The following is an 18207-nucleotide window of genomic DNA, read 5'->3' as shown; positions in this document are numbered from 1 at the left end:
TTTTTTTTTACTTTATATCTGAAGGATAGGATGGCTGAAAAAGCTTGACATCATGACTCCAAAGAAATAATTAATGTTTGCTGAAGTCATAAAATGTAATTTTCAAAGGCAGTGATCACCATGAAAGGAAAACAAGCAAAATGAAGTGAAAAACAAACAAAACAAAAAAGTTTCATGTTTGATGTGTTACACCTATTTGATGTGTTACACCTGGTGTGTTGTCGCCTGTCTAAGGGACACGCTGCTCTATGTCACCTGTAACTCAGACATAAAGGACTTTGGACAACTGGGAAAACATTTGCTTAAATGGATGACCTGGTGAATGAAAGGTAGGATTTTCAGTCCTAGCTTTGCCAGCAGTGTGTCAGCTGGCTAGGGTGACCTTATTCTTAAATGTACACCAGAGTGCTGGTGATCGGGAAAGGGGACACTATTAATAATTACAGTAAGACAAGATGCAGAAAGCATAGCTGCTCCTGGCAAACCAGCACAGATGGTCACCTACGTGTGTAGTCCAAGATAAGCCCTAGTCTCATCAGGTTTCCAAATGTGACACGATCATAATAGTGCTGAGTTTCCTGACGTAGACCTCAGAAGAGAAACTGAAGCATTAATTAAAAGTGTGAACCTCACCAGAGCTGTATGACAAGCTGCACCAACAATTCCACATTGGAAAACGCAAATTTCACAGTATGATATTCTGTCTGATTCGTCCATCATAACAGAACTTTCTGTGTGACCAGGAAGGGACCATTTATATATACATGTGATCAGGTCACCATTTATATCTCCAGCATTCTCCTCAGAAGGTAACCTATCTTCCTGCTTTTACTTGCTGTCCTTAAAATCCCAGCAGCTCCAAGGAGACCCTGCCAGCCAAGAAGTGAGGTGGCATGAGCTCCCCACCACTCAAGTCTTGGCACTTTCCTCCTCACCCCATACAAATTCCTCCTGCGGTTACAAATATGGACTACACATAGAGCCAATGTATTAATATTTTAAGCGTATTTGCTTTCTTTCCAAGAGAATTCATTGATGTTCATTTTTATCAGGGTTTCCTTTTATCTCTTTTGAGTTGGAAGATGCTGGAGAGCAAAGACCACGTCTGCAAAACACTGAAGCTGCCATGTGTGCCACACATCGTGGAGAAACCAACGCTCAGCCCTGCTTCCTGGTCACCGCAGACCAAGTCTGGATTCTAGGTGTCAACTGTTAAGTGAAAATTGCAACTTGTACATGCTCACCCGTTTTTATGCCTGAGTGAGCTAAACCATGACGTGTTCCACAGAGTTCCGAAAGGCTCAGGATGGAATCCACGAGAGTGTGAAAACTTCCACAGATACCAGCATCCTGCTTGCTTCCTCGCTTTACGTGGTAGAGCCATTCTGAACCCTTTCAATAGAGCATTTGGTGCAGCCTCACTGAAAAGGGCTTCCCTGGCCTTCTTCTAGTCTGTCCTGCCCTTGTCCACATGCCCTCCCTCAAAACTGCAGTGAGCTATGGATGGGGAAGGGGGGGCCAAGAACCCTGGGGAACAAATCACAGAGCCCGCAAATTGGGATCATGTGGTCCCCATCTCCTGACTGCCCTCCCCCATTTTGCAGATGAGCAAACTGAAGTCTGGAGAGTTCCTTAGAGACAGGCCCCCATGTCTCTGGTCCCCTAGTCAACCGCACTCTGTTACACTTGCTGAATACTTAGCATCTTTTATCCTCCTTTCTCACAACTGCCCTGGGGGATCCTCAATTATTCTAATTCCTTTTGCTACACTGAAATGGAGAATAAAGTCAGGGTAGGTAAAGGAGAGAGTGTACCTATTTTCTCCTCAACCACAGAACTGGGTCTGGTACTATTTGGCAGGCATTGCTGTGCAAGCCATGCAGCATCAGGCATTAGCGCCCTCTCTACTCATGGAGACCTGTGTGGGCTGTGTGTGGTGTGTGCTGGCCTGTGTGCTGGTCCTGTAATACCATGGAAATCCCAGGGGTGCAGGACTTCCCTGAGGAAGTGATAACGGACAGGAGCCTGCATTTGGTCAGATGGGGGAAAGGGCTTGTGAGGGGCAGGGCTGGGGTGCAGGCATGGCCTCGAAGGCTGCTGGTAGGGGTGGTGGGGTGCAGCACAGAGGTGGGATTTCCTAGCTATGAGAGTCAAGCCCTGGAGGTGACCTTGATCCAGCAGAAAGAGGTCTATGCCGTTCCTCCTAGGGTCCTGAAGTGGGGTGGGATTTTCCTTATTGCTCCCTCCCTTGAGCTTTTGCTCTCTTCTGCCCCACCCCTAGAACTCAAAAGTTCCTCACCTTCCCTACCCAGGCTGGAAAAACTCATTTGAAACTGGACTGATGGCCTCTATATGCTTCTCTGCCAAATAAACTCCAAAATGGACTTCCTTTCAATGATACATCTAGGTTTTTGGTGTTTTGTTTTTTTTTTTTTTTTCATTTTTCATCAGTTCTTAGCCTTAGTGAGTAATAAACAAAACGTTATTTTTAAGAGAGACACAGACCACAGAGAATGGAAGGGCCAGTGCAAATGCATTGCGGGCCATTTCACCCCCTGGAGGCTCACGACTGTGCACAGTGAACCGGAGAAGGCGCCAGGCAGGCGGTGTTCACCCTGCATCCGCGCACCGCTTTGGGCGCAGCGAGGACGCGGGAGGTCCTTGGGCGCAAGAACTCCTAGGACGCGGGGGCTTCTTGGGCACGGAGACTCCGAGGGCGCCGGGGGCTTCTGGGGCGCAGAGTATCCGAGGACGCGGGGGCTTCTTGGGCGCGGGGTATCCGAGGGCGGGGCAATTCCAAGAGCGCAGGGAGCACCGAGGGAGAGGGTAGCTGTGTCAGCATCGTCCAGCCTGGAACCTCGACTCTCCAACTTCCCCATCACGCCCTCGCACCCTCTAGTTTTAGAGTCAATTTTTGAAAAAACCAGTCATGTGCTTCAGAACTTTGGTATTTCTACAGTGAGTTCATTTTTCTCTCTCCACTCCAGTCCACAGAATTTCAAGGGAGAGGAGAACTTCTGTTCCTTGCAGATGGGAAAAACAATTTTATTCATGAAGGACCTAATTTCTGGAGCCAGGTGTGTGTGTGTGTGTGTGTGTGTGTGTGTGTGTGTGTGTGTGTGTGTGTGTGTGTGGAAATAGGGGAGTGCTGAAATTGGGGAGGTAGGAGAAGACCTCTCTACCCCGAATCGACCAAGGATTCTATGGCTCAGCTTCTCCGACTTTCAGGCCCTGGGAATTTTGTGTTTGTCTCCACGTGTGACTAGAGCTTAAAATCCGTCATTTCCCTGATTACGCTGTTTTGCTTTAAATACCCCCTTTTGCAAACTTAACAGTTTCTTGACTGGACAAGGTTGTGTGCGATAAGATTTAATTAGAGGTTGGGCCAAGCTGTCCCTAACACATTAGGAATGGAATCTGTGTAACATGACTGAATTCATAAAAGTGAAAAGGATGACAACAAGTAGTTTCTACCAGCTCCCCCACATATTCACCCACCCAATGTGTGTAAGAACCCCAGGACCTTGGTAAGTGATAAACTGGTGTACAAAGTGATACAACAGGCCAGAGAGGAACTGATATTTCCAGGCTTGTCCTGCTCACAAGCCCCTTCTGAGCAAGGTGCTGGAGAAGCTTCTCGGTGCCTCCCCCAGGCCTGACCTTGTACTGGTCAGTAGGGATCAGCTTGGAGGTGGGAGAACTCAGGTGCTCTGGGCTGGAGAGGGCTAAGAGACCCAGTCAGATCTTCCTTCTTCTTTCTTCCAGAATTTCAGTACGATATGTATGGAAAAGGGATGCAGGTAAGGGGTGACCAGCGCCCCCTGGTTTCCCCAGGACTTTGTGTGTTCCCAGGATGCAGAAATTTTGGTGCTAAAAGGGGGCAAATCCTGGGAAAACTGGGTTCAGTTGGTCACTCCAAATACAGGCAGTATGGTGAACAAAAGCTGAGACCCACAAACAGGAGACGTTAGACATTAGCAATCAAAAGTCGAGAAAGAGAGAGAGAGAGAGAGAGAGAGAGAGAGAGAGAGAGAGAGAGAGAGGGAACATCTGCATGAGGATCAGGGACAGTTGCTGTCATCCTTCCATAGTTACTGTTGTATCCTAAATGTCAAAGAACCATGTCCAATTGCTCAGCAGGCCTGGGAAAGCCATTTCCTATTCTTCTTCCTTCCTCATATAAATAACCCAATCCATGGGTACGTCTATTCCTTGTCATCGAAACAGGTCACGACCTGTGAAAATCAGAACATTCAAGTGGAGAGGTTACAGAATCACTTCTGTAAATAAAGTAAATAATAAATGTGGTTTGGTTCATCTCCAGAACACACACAATGTTCTTTGTCTTATCTTTTAAAAGATTTAAATTAGTTAAAAATTGCCTTCGGTAGCAAGTTTTTGCAGTAAAATGATTCATTTAAAGAGGTTCCAAAAATTCTAAAGGTAAATTTATGGAGACTGGATTCAGGAAAAGAATAAAATCTAAGGAAAAGGAAACAATGAGAATTACTTTGTTTTGGTCAGTATTTCTCAAACTTCAGCAATTTGTTTTCTATCATCGAATTGCACATTATATTAGTATATTAGTATTGACTTTATATTGACTCACTGAAGAAGATTAAGCTTTTTATTATTGTTAAAAGTATGGGTTTGATAAATAATTATATATTTTCTTACAGACAGTAAAATGCATACAAAACTAGTTTTTAAAAGTAAAATGCTTTGTTCATGTAACTCTTAAAATTGCCTCATAAGACACTGCAGCCTGGAGTACACATTTAGGCTAAAGATGGCTAATCCATCTGTCCCACTGTTCATTCACACCTTCATTTATTCAGAAAATTATTGAGCTCTAATTTGCCATTGGTGGATGCTAAGGATTCTGGAACTGGTAAGACAAGCCATAGATTTGTGAACATTTATCACACTGCACAGTATTTGTGTGCTTATATGTGAGCCTCTCTCATGAGATTGTGAGCTCTCAAAGAAATAAGAATAGAAACCCCCTGCTTTTACCAGAGCCCTTGGCATGACAAGATGCTGAGTAAATATTTTTTGCATGTTGGGATCAACGAAAGAATAATGAAACCAGGTAGACTAAGAAGATACTATCAATGTCCACTTAGAGAAAGAAGAGTTCTAACAGAGATATAAACAAAGACCAAGGAAGAAGGATGACCACATTGATCAAGGAAAGGAACGGCTCAGGAGAGAAGGTGATGTGTGGTCTCGAAGAATAGAGTGTCACCAGGTGACTCACTGGGGGAAGAGCTTGTCAACCCAGGGAACCCCAAGGGCAACAGCCACGCCTGCAGAGTATGAATGTGGTGTGTGTGGTGGGGAGTGTAGGGGTGACGGTGGGGGTAGCAAATTGTGGCAGAAAGTAAAGATATTTTTTAAAAATTAATGGTGGGGTGGGATTGGCAGAAAATTGATAAAATAAATAAGGCCAATTTTGATGATTCTTGCATTTCAAATAAGGAGTTTAAATTGTATCCAGTAGGCAACCAATGGGGAATGAATAGGCCAAATCTATGCTTTAAAAAAAAGATTTTATTGGCACAGTGGAGGCTGAATTGAATGTGGGGGTGTGTGGGGAGAGGAGCAGCAGGGCAATTAGGAGCTGTGGTAAATGCTATGGAGTCACAGACAACTTTCTCAGTTAGCCCTTCCCACGTTCTCCATAGTCACTCACAAGAGCAAGTGGCCTGCAACCTGCCCACCCTGGTTTAAACGTTCTCCCAAGTTAAACTCATCCATTATACACTAGTTTGAGTCAGTATTCTATGGAAACCACGAAGACAATCACACCAGCACCTGCGTTGATCCAATAGGAAGAAAAAATAAAGAACAAATGTGACAGGGGAACCTGAAATCCAAAGACAAGGGAACAGAGGCAGGAAACGAGTACTTCACAAAGTGCTGTTTTACTCAGGTTCTCAGCTTACTGCAGAAGCAGCCTCTGGCTCACTCTTAAGCTTTGTGATGGAGTGGTTATTTCGTCCGTCCCCGGGGTTTCTCTTCTGTAAAACGAAGGCTTTAGGCTAGATAAACTCTGAGACTCTTCTCAGTTATAATGTGATATCCCAGTTCTCCTATGACAGCTTTTCCGGACAACTCAGTTTCATATCAGTAAAGCCAGATAATGCATGCTGGGGTCTCCTCCCTCTCTAAACAGCTGCCCCAACTATCCTAATGGAAGGGAGTAGAGAGCTAGCTATGCTGCACTCTCCGAGTTCTTCTTTCAGTGCACATGCTGACTACACATACCAGGCGACAAACTAACTTTTTTGAGGCCTCACCTTTGCACAGAGGCTGAGCACAGCACACACTGAACTCTAATGCAAGGGGAACCACGGTTGTAGCCACCTTCCACTGCTAATATTCTTGTAGGCACATCGACATGGACAGAGCACACACTTAGTGCCAGCCTGAGTCTGCTCCACCACTTACTTGCTTGCTGTGCAAACTTGGGTCAGGTACTGTAGTTTTTCTACCTATAAACTGGAAATAATAACAGTACCTACCTAGTAGGGTTGTAGTGAGGTTAAAAGGAGAACAATGCATGGCATAGTGGAAGTGCCACGTAAGCGTGGTAAGTGAGTTAATAGACTGTAATACACACTTCTATCAGTCTTGGTCATAACATGATAAACCATTGTTATCCCATGTTGGGCATGATTCCTGAGCGACCCATACCTGGGACTGAAACTGTTGGGTAGAAAGTGACGTTTCTGCACAGATCAGCAAGATGCCTTAGTATTCTTCAGCTCAGTCCTATGCAGTGATATTGGGAGCTATTCCATTTCTACATCACAGGGAATGTATTTGGGCACTTTTTTTTCAACGTTTACTGTGCTCCAAATGAAAATAAAATGCAGTGACCTCAGTCATTTAAACATAATAGTAATATTAAGAATCGATTTGGATGAGACATGCTCAGTGGTATTAGGCTTGAAAGACTGGTTGGAAAAATTAGAATACATAAAACCTTAGTCATTGTAGGAAGCATCTGCTGGGGGAAGGTCTTGCTCCCCCAATTAGAAAGACTGGGGTTCCCTCACCCCACCAATAACCTTTCCAAAAAAAAAAAAAAAAAAGGAAGAACAGGTCTTTGTAACTAAAGCATTTCTACTCTTATGCTAGTCAAAATCCAATGAACACTCAAAGAGAATTAGTCAGAGAATTCTACACAGCTGAGGGGTGGGGATGGACAGGACAGGAAGCGTCTGGAATCTGATAAACACATTCACTGATAATAGGACTCTTAAAACACAGCCAGTACAGATTCATAACATGTTTAAAATGAGATTTGGTCACCTCAGGGCTACCTGGTTTACCAAAGGAGAAAACTCACAAGCAATGCAGCATCAAAATACTTTTAGATGTTTGAATATTCATTAAACAGACCCACAAACCAGTTCAGAGCGCCCACAGGACCGTAGCAGGGATGCGTTGGGAAGGATGACAGGGTGATGGTGAATGTGGCGGGACAGGTGGTGGTGCCACGCATTCCATGCACGAAAAGCTTGACCTTTATCCTGTCAGCACTGTGCAGCCAAGTGCAGGATAAAAACAACCATGACACGATCAGATCTGTGTTTGAGATAAATCTGTGTGGAGAATGGATTTGACAGAAGCAGGAAAAGGGACTACACTGAAGTGTCTATTACAATAGTTCGGGAACAAAGATGTCAGAATCTGAACCTAGGGGGGTAGTAAGTTAAAAAGAAAAAAAGAACAAAAAACTACGCAGAGGTGAGAAATTACTGGGAAGTAAAATTGCCATGCTGTAGAGATTGATTGAACGTAGGGTAGCAGAAGTTGGGAAGATGGCCCCGTACAGCTGAACAAACTTGGGTGATCCATCAATATCCCACCTAGGTTGTTACACTGATTTAGTTTAGTCTGTACCACCACAAATAGACCCAGCTATTTCCAAAACAACTTCATTGCTCGAACAGAATTCTGTCAGTACATTCTTTCAATGCCATTAACTCAGCATTGAATATTCTAGGCAAAGGGACAAAATTCAACATTCTGCCCAAACCCTTTTCTTTCGTAAAGTTAGGGATAGCTCGAGACACATCACATAGCATTAGTTTTGTGTCACATGCTGTGTGTCAAGTTATAAATAATGGTCAAGATGTCTAATGACCATTTATCAAAAAGATGCTATACGGATAAGTTATAAAGAAAGGATGTGGTAGAAAAATTAGAATTCAACTAAAAATGTGTTACTCAGGGAGACCCTTTTACCATTTTAAAATTCCTGTGCCCAGCGGTGTGTTCAATTTGCCTTGGGTGCAATATCTAGAAGTCTGCAAACTTTTTGGTTTAACTCTAAGTCATAGTGAAAGGTGTCAGATGTTATGCCCAGTGCCCGAGCACAGTGCCTGGCCCATAGCAGACGCTCTGGAAATATTTGGTGGATAAATGAATGAAATGAAGGCAACCTTGGGGAGATTCAGTCCCTAGAGTCTTGAAGACTCGCCCAGGAGCATCACGAAGAAGCAAGAAGCTGCAGGACAGCAGCATAGCGCTCTACCCCTCTTCTTTGGATCCAAGCCCCTCTCAAGCTGGCTTTGGGGCTTAGGATCTGCCTGCCCCTGCCCCTTCCTCCGTCTTTCTTAATTACATCACTTACTGCAGAGTGAGAGCAATGGAGGACTCCAGGGGGCTGAGACTGTAACCAGTAGGAACTCAAGTCCTAGTGCAGGCATTTGGCCACTAGAGGGCAAGAGAGTCAAAAGCCTGCTTTTGATGTCCTCATCGCTCCCTTTGCAGGGTGGAAACTTCCATGCTTCCTGTGTAGCATCCTCAGCATTTCTTTTTCCTGATAGTCCCCAGTACTTGGTACAGCAAGACTCGTAGTACAATTTCACCCCCAAGCAGTTTGAAATATCCACTTTGGTAATGCTTTCCAGTTTAGCTAATAATCATTTTTAAACAAAAACAGAAAATCAGGAAAATTTCCCGAGATTGACCAACCAGAACTCCGTAAGGCCTCTGTGTTGAGCTTCCTCCCGTGCCATTGCCCAGAGGCTGTGAGGCGGGCGGGGACATGCTCCTTCGAGTGGCCAGGTGTGCCAGGGAAAGTACAGGAAGCCCAGTAAAATTCAAATTTCACATAAACAAAGAATCATTTTTTAAATATGTCTGCCCCAGCAATCTGGGGGGAAATTTGTTCTTCTTCTTTGTTAAATCCGGCAGCCTTCCCTGCATGGGCCATGAGGACACCTGCTCTTCCAGGATGGCCAGGTGGCCTTCACTCTTCACTTCTCTGCTTTTCCTCATGCTCCCTCCAGCCCCTCTCTCCCCCCAGGTCTGGAATGCTCTTCCCCTACTTCACCACCTTATCACACTCCTTATTCAAGGTCTGGCTTGAATTTATCTCCTGCTTCCTCTTCAGTGCCTGTGGGGCCACATTTACCTGTGTGATGTGGCATTCATCACCTCTGCCAAGCATTCCAGGGAAGTGTGTATGTGCAATGGGATACGTGATTCTCAGTGGGGACCAGAAAAGTGGGGACAGATTTGGAGCACCTAGGAGCATGGGTCATTCCACAGGTTTCTATATATGGGAACGAAGACAAGGTTTAAAACCACTGTACTAGGTTTCCAGCCCCTTGGGGGGGGGGATTGTGTTTATTGTTCATCTTCATGTCCTCTATGCCTAGCAGAGACTAGCCCCCAGCAGAAACGCAACACAGGTACATATTTAAAAAATAATCTAGTCAGCATAGCTCTAGTTCTTTGGAAAAATAAATCTCCCATCGTCTCTTTCTGGCACATTTCATTTCTTAGCCCCCGCTCCTCCCTTTCTTCCTTATTTGCCTACTCCATGAAGGAGAATATCCACTTGATGCTTTGCTATCATCGGATTTTCCAACTTTCCTGAGAGCATTTTCACTCATCACCTTATTGGCTCTACTACCCTCTGACTCCAACCACCCCTCTGTTTTTAGCCTCTTTTCTAGAAGTGGATGTGCTGTAGAATAAAACCCTTACCCCCCGTTCCAACAGTGGGGACCCAGAGGGCCTCAGGATAGAGCGGGGGCATGGCTGCCTCCTGCATAAAGGCCCCTTACCTTGGACTGGGCAGCTCACAGGCTCAGAGCCATCATCCAAGGACGACTCGAACGTCATTTTAAACAAGGACAAATGCTCCTGGGCCAGCTGCCTAATGTTGTTCAGGAAGGGTCTGGGGTAAGAAGAAATGGCACCCAGATGGTAACTGAGGGGAGCTTAACAAAGGGACTGCCGCGTTTCCGTGGAGGTGGGCGGGGCTCCGAACAGGCCACAAGGGAGGCTGCAGTCAGAAGGGGATGCCTTCTTCCCTAGGTCTGAAGGAACAGGAGGAGGGAGCATCACCCAGACTGGAGGGAGAGAGCCCCAGGGGACGGCTGCCTGGCAGAGTGTGGCCGCCCCCAGAGGAACTTAGCCCACCCAGGGAGGGGTTGGGGGTGAGTGGGCCCACCTCATTCTCCTTAACCTCTAGTTTGTGTTAAGTGTTTAAGTTGAATTACACAGTAAATTCACCCATTTTGGGGGTAGAAGCACTCTTCTCTGAAGAGTGGAGAGGGTATGAACCAGAAAGACCCACGAGTGGGCCTCCACTTCTGCTCTGATCTCTCCAAGACACACCCATTGTTACCCTCTGCTGGCTGCATGGAGCAGGACATGCTTCAAAATTGGGGAAAACGGTGTGAAGCCCACAAGGCACAGGGCACTGAGGAGCATGGAGGGATACGCTAGTTGGAGAGAAACAACAGGTATCTAAATCAGTACAGGTTGCGGGAGCTAAGGGCCAAGTGAGCTCTACAGATGCCTGCTCTGGGAGTTGAGCAGAGAGTGAAAATAAAGGCCAGGATTGTCAGGGAAGTTTCACAGAAGGGGTGGCAAGTTATTTGTAATCTCCTTCTAGGTGATTTTTTTTTTTAAATAGATTTTTATTGGGGTAGGGAAACAGGACTTTATTGGGGAACAGTGTGTACTTCCAGGACTTTTTTCCAAGTCAAGTTGTGGTCCTTTCAAGTCTTAGTTGTGGAGGGCGCAGCTCAGCTCCAGGTCCAGTTGCCGTTGCTAGTTGCAGGGGGTGCAGACCACCATTCCTTGCAGGAGTCGAACCGGCAACATTGTGGTTGAGAGGATGCGCTCCAACCAACTGAGCCATCCGGGAGCTCAGCGGCAGCTCAGCTCAAGGTGCCGTGTTCAATCTTAGTTGCAGGGGGCACTGCCCACCATCCTGCGGGACTCGAGGAATTGAACTGGCAACCTTGTGGTTGAGAGCCCACTGGCCCATGTGGGAATAGAACCGGCAGCCTTAGGAGTTAGGAGCACAGAGCTCCAACGGCCTGAGCCACTGGGCCGGCCCCTCCTTGTAGGTGATTTTTAATAAAAACAAATAGCAAAACACATAGCACTTCTTCCTTAGTCCCTTTGGAAACATTTGTTGGGGGCCTTCTGTGCCCCAGGTCAACTACATAATGATGTGGGTTAAGCATGGAATGTCCACAGTTTAATTGTATTTGCTCACAAGGAATGATCACTTGGCAGGGAGGCACTTTTGCCTTTGATTTTCCAGAAGGAAGAGTTTTCCCCAAGCCTCTGCCTCACCCCTTATCCTTTCCAGGGCCTGCCCAATTCTCTCTCTCTGCCGTATTTCCCCCTCCCCCCCCATCTCATTCTCATATTCTCTCTCTCTCTCTCTCTCTCTCTCTCTCTCTCTCTCTCTCTCTCCGTCCCCTCTCCCCCATGTTGGGATGAGAGGCCTACAGGGGTCCACATGTGTCTGGAAATGGTGAGGAAGTTAGCCTCATTCTGGGGTGCCACCCACTGTTGCCCTAACCTTAAGCTATATTTTAGCATTGGCTTTATCGGGAAACAGGCTGATATTTTAGTCTCTTTCTCTCTTACTCTTTCGTTTACCTCTTAATTTGCTCAGAACTTGGGTAGGGAAAGTGGTATTATGTATGAGGCTTTCTTAAACCACAAACCATCCCCTAGTATATGTTAGTCATTGTTCTAAATTCTTTACGTGTGCTTCCATATTGAATTCTTACTCCAATTAGAAGGTGTTGCTATCATCATCATCACTATTATTTTGCAAATGAGGAAACAAGACATTGATTAGTTGGACAAAGTTCACAGTTAGGAAGGGGAGGAGCTGGGATTCAAACTCACAATTGGGGTGTAGAGCCCAGAAAGTACCTTGGCTGCCTTTTGCTTGGATTTCTTTTGTGGTATAATCATCTCATTTTTTTCTAACCAAGTTATTTTAAATTCACGTTAAATCAACAAATCCACGTACATGTAGGTGACTATCCTTTTTGTTAAGAAAATGCTGAAGAGGGAGAAAACATCAAGATGAAACAAATATCCTTGTTGAGAGCTGAGATCTGCTCTAACACCTCAAATGTTAGGAACTGAGCACTTTTTCTCATCTATTGTTGACATAGATAGAGCTATCTGCATTAGTGAACCTAGCAGCTCACTTATTTCCTCAAGGAGAGACAATTTAAGCCATTGTTTTTGTTCATGTTAGATAGTAACAATTTAGAGATTTCTCCCCTCTAGCTGAAGGAAGACAAGCATTGTGTGACCTGACCATGGAGAAGATGAAATAATGCTGTGTCTGTAACTCAGCAGGGCAGATGGCAAGCCCTATACTGTCTCCACAGGAGTAAGCTTTGGGATCATGGAAGGACAACTGAAATTGGACAGTGGCATAAAATGTTTTATCAGACATCTACTGCTTCACAGCAAAGCTTCTCTCCAGATAAGTCCACAAAATTCCTATACAACCAGAGCTGTAAGATTTGCTCGAGACAACTGAAAAATTCCCTGAGGGAATTTTAAAGCTAGAACTTTTTAGTCATTATCAGTGTAAGCTTCCCAAGGCCTTGCTGTAAGCACTATGCCAACCATTGTTAATGCTACTTCTGGTCACAAACACAGAATGAATTCACTGGCCCCTATGTTTTTCTCTAGTCCATTAGGAATGGCACTAGTCTTCATTTGGTGTGACCTTACATCTGGGTGGAGGACCCTGGCATGGCCCCATGTCATCTATCTCAAATGTGCTTCTCTTAGAAGCCAGGGCCATGAACGAGGGGAACACGAGGCACTTAACCTTGTGGGTGTGGCTTTGGAAAATAAGGTCACAATGATTATTTCACTGCCTCGGTCTTTTTGATTCGCGTCTGGATTGCTTTTGCAGAAATTTCAACAGCATAACTACCTCTCCTGAATGGAGAACTTTCCTATTCTGCCCGTTAAATGTTTCTTACTCCTGACCAAATCAATCAGGTAAAAATGTGGGTCTTTAGATCACATTAAACAGAAGAAAAAATTGTGCTGTGAAAAAATAGACTCTGTGGTGCAAGTTTGCCTGATAACTTTTTAAGGGGACAGCGTGACATACCTATATTTTTGTTATCCTTTTATTTCCATGAAACCAACTCTTCAGAGCACTTAACTGATATAGATTATACATTGTTTTCTTATAGTATATCCATATGGCAGCTAATTGGAGAGTTCTGGCTGGCGTTTCCTGGAGTAGATGCCAAAGGATGGGAAGATGTTAAGAAAATAACTACTCAGCAGCTTGCTATCCTTAAACATGACATCCTCAATGGCTCGTTCTAATTCTGGAAATCCTAGATAGCGCCAGGCTCTCCCAGGACAGATGGGAGAATGAGAGAATCTGTGGGCAGGAGAAACTTCTGGGCTCCTTATGCTTGTCAACCAGACAATCCTGCAATGGGAAAGCCCTACAGCGAACTTCAAGAGCTCCGTGGGATTCCAAGGCTGATTATTTTTCTGCCTTGAATAGGGGGTTCAGCACTCCTGCACACCAAGCTGTTCAGGGAAGTTCAGTTCGGAAGTAAGAATGAGAAATTGCATCACAAGACATGTAGGCAAACTTTTCCTCCGGGGACTCTTTTTCTATTTCTGGGTAAGAGTGTACATGTGTATGGGGAGGGGTGGGAATGGGAATAGATTTTTAACTATTATATTCATTGTGGGAATTACGGAGTTTTACAGCAAGGCAATGAGTTAGTGCCTAGAGCTGCTTGATCCCTAGTGCCCACGTCACATTTTCAAAGTATTTTAAAACAAAATGATTTGGGTTCACCCTGTGATAGCTCTACTCCTCCACTACACCATTTAGTAGCAAGAACAGATGTCATTTAATGAGTATACACTTTGTCTCAGGATTTATGTTGAACATTTTCACAGGCAGCATCATTTATTCCTCTTAACAGCCTGATTGAGGTAGACATTATTATCATCCCCATGTTACAGACGAGGAAAATGAGGCCTTGACAGCTCAAGGAACAAACCCATGGACACACAAATGCCAGGGGGGATCCCAGGGTTTGCAATCAGGCAGTTTTACTGCAGAGCCCATGCTACCAAAAAGTCTGCTATACTCCTTTGTTGGGGTTCATGAGAAGTGCCTGGTCTCCTTGAGGCTGGAAGGAACGACCAGAAAACACCTACTTCTATAGTTGATTCCTGATATTACAGTATAAACACACACCACAGCAGATTCTTTAGGCCCCACCTCCATCTTCCCTACAGTGCAGAGAACAATTGCATTTTAGTTAGAATGCACCAAGAATAAGCTAAAACAGGGAGCAGCCTATGTTGAATGTAGCGAAGAAATCTTGCAACTTCAATTCCAGTCAGTTCCAGAAACAATTACTGAATACCAAATATGTACCTGGTAATGTGCCAGAGGCCAGAGATTCAAAGATGAAAACGAGGGCCCTTTTTAACATCTGATTTATTCACACCCCTGAGGATCCCCAGTGGTATATTAGAAAGTACTTGAAACCTCATTATTATTATGGCTTATCTCTTTGAGTCTTCAATTCTACTTAAAGATTGGAGGTGGGGTGGGGGAATCGAGTAATTTAATAGCTAAGTAATTTTAAACACTTCAAACAAACGCAGATATTATGGAGCTGAATAGAAATACTGCCTTATTTTTAAGATAAAATGCTGGGCTTCAAAGAAATGGCATGCATGAAGCCAATCACCTCAGAGTTACACACTCGAATTCCCAAGGGTACTTGTTCTCTTTTCTCTGCTGAGAGGAGTTACTTCATAACTAGGTGGAAACAGTTAAAGGGCACAGAATGTATTAATTAGTGAAGGGAGACAGACACGTACAGATGGTGATATTTTCTAGAAGCTGGACCTTCCAAACTGAGAAAGGAAATAGACCTGAGAGGCAGGGAAGAGGAAGAAACTGTGAGGAACTTCATTATGGTTAGCTCAGTCAGCCACAGAAGTTATGTTAGAAACTATAAAAAAGAATGAGAGAAAGGGGATTAGTGAGCCCATAATATTGTGACAAGGGAGAAAGCTCAGGTTAGGAGAAACTTAGTGGAAGACGGAATCAGGTTTTCAGAAACTGTGTGTGAACAAATCCCAAAGACATTGGCTGGGCTGGCAGATCAGGGTTATGAGGATATTGTCAGAGGCACATAAGTAAAGCTGTCATAGAAATGAGGCAATGTTAGAAGAAGAAAAGAGGAGAGCCGGTGCTGGAAGCTTAATCTCAGAGTGTAGAGTTGAGAAAACTGAGTAAAATGAACTGAGGAAAAAAAAGAGTGAAAATGATTAGATTAAAAACTTATAGCTAAGGAAAACAAAGGACAGCCAACTTCTACATAATAGATATCTCTGGAGGAGACCAACTAAGATAAAAAGGCATAATTACATCCAAAGATAATTCAAGAAGCTTTTCTGAAATAAAATAATTGAATCTACAGATTGAAATACAGACTAAGAAAAAGTGGATATAGATCAAATCATAAGAAGCAAAAGGTCAACTCTGGAAGGCAGTGGGCAATGAATGATACAAAGACTTCAGAGATGTTAAGTGCAACTCAACGATTTTATACACAATGCTGTCATTCAAGTATAAAGGCAAAGGGCTTTCAATTTTAAGAACTCAGGAAAATACTTTCTGTGAGCCCTTTGGAAGAAATATTGGAAAACCAAACCCAAGTCATCCAAGAGAGGATTTGAAAAGCTGGAGCAAAAGGGCTGCCTTGAAGACAGAACCCATTCAGTACTAAAACTAAGACAACTGTAGGAATTACAATTTCAGAACTTAAATTTTATGAACAATGGCCATTTAAAAGTAACAATATTCCTGGCACATACTCGGAAGTGGAAGGGAAGAGAGAGTAGAAATTAGAGTTAAGTATGGTGATTTCCTAATTTTTCAAATGGAGGCTCAAAAGGCATTCCTTAAAGCTGATAAATCGGGTAACAGAAGTATGAATTAGTACTCTGATTTTTTAAATCATGTGTATAGGTTACTTATTAAAATAAATTATGAATAGTAAAATAACAGGTAGTTACAACAAAAGAAGAGGACTTGTGGGGAGCATACTAAAGAGAGTGTCTTGGAGAAGCTTCTTACTAAGCTTTTACCAACCAAACTATGGAACCGAGTTGTGTCCTGGTACATGCAGTTCAACTGGAATTCCTTCTATTGCGGCCATAACAGGTGGCATATCTTCTTGGAGCATGAATATTACTCAAATATTGGAATGTTACCTGTGATTTCCCAGGGTACACAGTGACCGTGCGGAGACTTTCACAACAGTGATAACTAGGTAAATGGTGATCCCAAGAATTCACTCTTTAGCGAAGAATGTCCCCTTTTAGGTCATAGATAAGTGGAGAATAGAAACTGGAAGAGGACCTTCTTCTTGAAGGTCTCCTCTTTCATTTTAGGTCAAGTTTTTAGTTCAGTGATTTGACAAATATTATTCCAGCATTATATCTCTGTTTTCATGTACAGAAATACCTATTTTATACATGTTACGTATACCTATATTATATACTCTGTGTAATGAGAGAAATGATATTTTTCCTGATATATTTTTTGCCTCTGCACCAACCAAGAGCAGGATTCACCAGCACATCTGTGATTTCCTTCTTGTTTTAATGACTGTCTGTGTGGCTAGGGCTCCAAACCTAGTAGTGAGGATAAATGGGAAAAAGAGAAATCTTGCACTGCTCCTGGTTTTAGTCTAATACTCCCAGTTATGGGGCCAATTTTCCTGTTTCCATTAGTCCCACTCTCTTGACCACCGACCTCCCGATTAGCTGGAAGCCTGCCCTAGACGTTCTGAAAGTCCTATACAAATTGAAGCTTATTTGCATTGGAAAAAAAATCTAGGCTTTCACAAGCATCTCTTCATGAAAAGGATTTGCTAGGTAAACTAAAACAAACAAAAAAACCACAATACCCTCTAAAGCGAACATCTGTTACAACAGCTGTTCCTAAAAGCAGATTAAGGTACAACTGCCACATAAAAAAGTGAAAAAGAGAAATAGCTTCCCATTTTACTCTGATGGAATTTAAAAACCCCTCCCATTTATTACCCAGTAATTCCACTGGGATTCAGCACGTTTCAAGTCTCATAGATGAAAAAGCACTCTGTTATATAAACCAAACAAAATATTCCACCTGCCTTGGAATGTCTCAGAACTCTAAACACTACACACAGCCCACACAGCCCTCAGTCTCCACTCCTTGTCCTCTGTTTAAAACTAAAGTATTTGTCATTAAACAGAAGCACAAGGACAACTAAGAGGCAGCTGTCCTGCTGTACATGGCCCTGTCAGTGTGAGTGTCACTCAGAAAGGGGTGATGCCATTTGAGAAGGCCCAAAGGAGACACGTTTTTATAAAGAAGGTGAAGAACGGAGCAACTATGTCCTGTAAATGTATTTGAGGGAATTGGAGACACTTACTTTGCAGAGGAGAAGGCCCGAGGAGGCATGGCAGTTGTCTTAACATATTTGAAAGGTTGTCACACGGAATATAGAATAGATTTATTCTGTGTTGCTGTGAGGTGCAGAACCAGTGTCAGCGAGTGGGCTCATTTTAGTGCATTATAGGAAAGATATTCTGTCGAGCTGGATTTAGTAACAAAATTGGTTGATTCCTAAAATAGAGAGGGAGCTCCCTGCCACTAAGAATAACCGAGTAGAGGCGAGATGAGCATTGCTCAGGGATCGTGCGGAGAGGTTTCTCAAACTAGAATGTAGGATCACCCAATAGCCTATTTTTACCTTCTATCATTCGTGCTTAGTTATAACGCCTTTTGTGTATGTTTTAAAATGAAGAGAGCAATGATTTGGGGGTAATTATTTTTAAGACTCAAAGTAA

At 43.8% G+C, this 18207-nt stretch overlaps 1 pseudogene; it reads left to right on the top strand.

Moving 5' to 3' along the window:
• Nucleotides 1-3779: 3779 nt before the first annotated feature.
• Nucleotides 3780-18207, top strand: part of LOC117019117 (AP-3 complex subunit sigma-1-like) — a 78784-nt pseudogene continuing 64356 nt past the window's right edge.

This window comes from Rhinolophus ferrumequinum (genome assembly GCF_004115265.2).
Source record: "Rhinolophus ferrumequinum isolate MPI-CBG mRhiFer1 chromosome 5 unlocalized genomic scaffold, mRhiFer1_v1.p scaffold_110_arrow_ctg1, whole genome shotgun sequence".
In the NCBI taxonomy this organism is placed as follows: Eukaryota; Metazoa; Chordata; class Mammalia; order Chiroptera; family Rhinolophidae; genus Rhinolophus; species Rhinolophus ferrumequinum.
Note: the sequence above shows the minus strand (reverse complement) of the source record. Positions and strands in the feature narration are given on the sequence as shown.